Source organism: Terrapene carolina, unplaced genomic scaffold (genome assembly GCF_002925995.2).
Source record: "Terrapene carolina triunguis isolate 2854851 unplaced genomic scaffold, T_m_triunguis-2.0 Scaffold66, whole genome shotgun sequence".
Taxonomy (NCBI): domain Eukaryota; kingdom Metazoa; phylum Chordata; order Testudines; family Emydidae; genus Terrapene; species Terrapene triunguis.
This window is the reverse complement of record NW_020664417.1, coordinates 60290782-60293293: the sequence shown is the minus strand read 5'-3', so window position 1 is coordinate 60293293 and position 2512 is coordinate 60290782.

Genomic DNA, 2512 nt, shown 5'->3' with positions numbered 1-2512 from the left:
TTTTTTTTTGCGCGCTTGGGGCGGCAGAAATGCTGGAGCCGGCCCTGGACCTGGGAGTGGAGAAGGAAAGAAGAGACAGAAGGAGAGAGAAATCAGGAGAAAGAAGGGCAGAGTCCATAGAGAAAAAAAGAGGAAGAAAGGTGCAGAAAACCAAGAAGGGAGGGATGTATCATGGAGAGGCAAAGAAAGCGGGGCAACAATGAAGAGAAATGACGATGTGGGAGCTCTACAATACATGTAAAGGCACTTGTCTAATACACCTGAGTGACAACTTGCAAAATTCTACTATGAAACTTATATTTTTTAAAGGGCTAATTTTTTTTCAGATATAGTACAAAAATAAGCCTTCAGCCAAATTCTGTTCATGGCAATTTTTATGGTAAAGTTATAAATCCTTGAAAAACAGAGGATAGGAGAAGACCATTGTTGGTTCTTTAACTGCACTTGTGAAAAAAGTACAGCTTCTAAACTCATACAGGGCTCAGGGCTCCAAAAAATATCTATAAGCCTTCCCTGATAAAAATAGTAGTTTCTTAGTTCTATTGGAGGGACAATCTTCTTTCATAAAACTGCTGCAGAGGCAAACATTTTCTACTCCACAAGTCTGGGTCGCAATGGTCATTGAGCGAAGAAAGACTATGCTAATGCATTTCCACTCCCTGCAGGATTCAATGCAAGAATGTGTACACATTTTAATATATCACCTACACATGGGGTGGCCAACCTGTGGCTCTGGAGCTGCATTCGGCTCTTCAGAGGTTAATATGCGGCTCCTTGCATAGACACCGAGTCCGGGGCTGGAGCTACAGGTGACAACTTTCCAATGCTCACTGTTCAACCCCTGCCTCTGCCACAGGCCCTGCCCCCACTTCACCCCTTCCCTCAAGGCCCTGTCCCTTCCCGACCCCTTCTCCGAGCCTGCCACACCCTCGCTCTTCTCCTTGCCCCCCAGAGCCTCCTGTGTGAGGCACAGGGAGGGGGGGGGAGGCGCTGATGGCGGGGCGGCTGGCAGGTGGGGCGGGGGAGCTGATGGGGGCTGCTGACATAATACTGTGGCTCTTTGGCAATGTACATTGGCAAATTCTGGCTTCTTCTCAGACACAGGTTGGACACCCCGATCTACACGCATGCTTTAAAATGTTAAGCCAAAGCTGTTGCTTGAGGTAACTTTCTGGTAAGATCACAGAAATGGGATGGGTTTTGAGTACAGTCTTCTATTTAAGTAATTTTTGTTTTTAAAAAGCTGGAAAGGTCAGTGAGGACTAGGAACATTTCATGCTCAGAATAGCTGGTGGTTAAGAGAAATGTCCTTATTTAGCTTACTGCTTTGTTAATCGTCTTTGTTGGCTGACTCACCATCCAGTGCTGATATCTCTTAAGGAAGTCCTTATAAAATACAGTGGGGTTGATCATGCAGTCCTCACTCAGATAAAAATACTCATTGATGTCATTTTAACCAAGAAAAGACTGCAGGATGTGGGCCCAGTATGGCATTTGCACCATCAGCATCGTAACAGCTCTCTCTGGCTGATATAGGGAAAAGGCCCATCATTCATTCAAGCAAGAACCTGAAAGAAGGAAAGAATTGAGCTTCTTGATCATCTTCAACTGCATCTCCCTACAGCCATTGTCAAGAGACCATCTACACATAGAAATCAGTTTGAAGAGAGTCAGTGAATTACATCCCTTCCAACTATCTCTTAGTTTAAAGTAAGTTTACCTCTCCCCTGCACAAACCAAATCTGTAATATCAAAATTCCCCACTGACTTCAGTGGTGCAGCTCAGTCCCGCTGAAGTTCTCACTTTCTTATTCTACTGTGGATTGTTTACATAAAAATGCAGACTCATGAAACTGAGATTATACAAAATGGCAGCCAGTTTACAGAAATTCATTTTACATCAAATTACACTTTGTGCACTATTTGTCTCATGACCCTCATTATTTTAGACCGTCGCCTCACATGTCACTCTCTGCATCTGAAAGACATAAGGACTCTGTTTAATGTGTTCAGCTGTACCCAAGAGAGGAGAAATTCTGCAGTTTCTCCTAGAAAGAGCAATGATTAATCCCCACGGCTGGAAAGCATAGCTTTCATGGAAGAGAAACGAGGGAGCCAATTTAAAAGTAACTTGCATGCAAAATATTCAAGCATCCATAATACTAATGGTAATAATAGCAACCATTTGCTAATGTAAACTCAGCGTATGATCTTTCCATAATATGAACTACTTCTGGGAACTTCAGACAATAGTCTACTCAGGCAATGGTGAAATTTGGGATTTATTATAGACAAAACTGCTATTCTTATATAACTACATTGGTTTTTTGGTTGGGGGAGACACAAAACAATGGTTACAAGAAAGCTGACACCTGGATCTTCCACAGACTTTAATGGACATTGCGTTAGGCCTTTCTGGCAATCGATATAACCCTTACCTGAACAGTCCAGTGATTTCAGTGGTTTCTAAACAAGAAGTATCATAAGTTTTCCATGAGGTAACAAAAAAAAA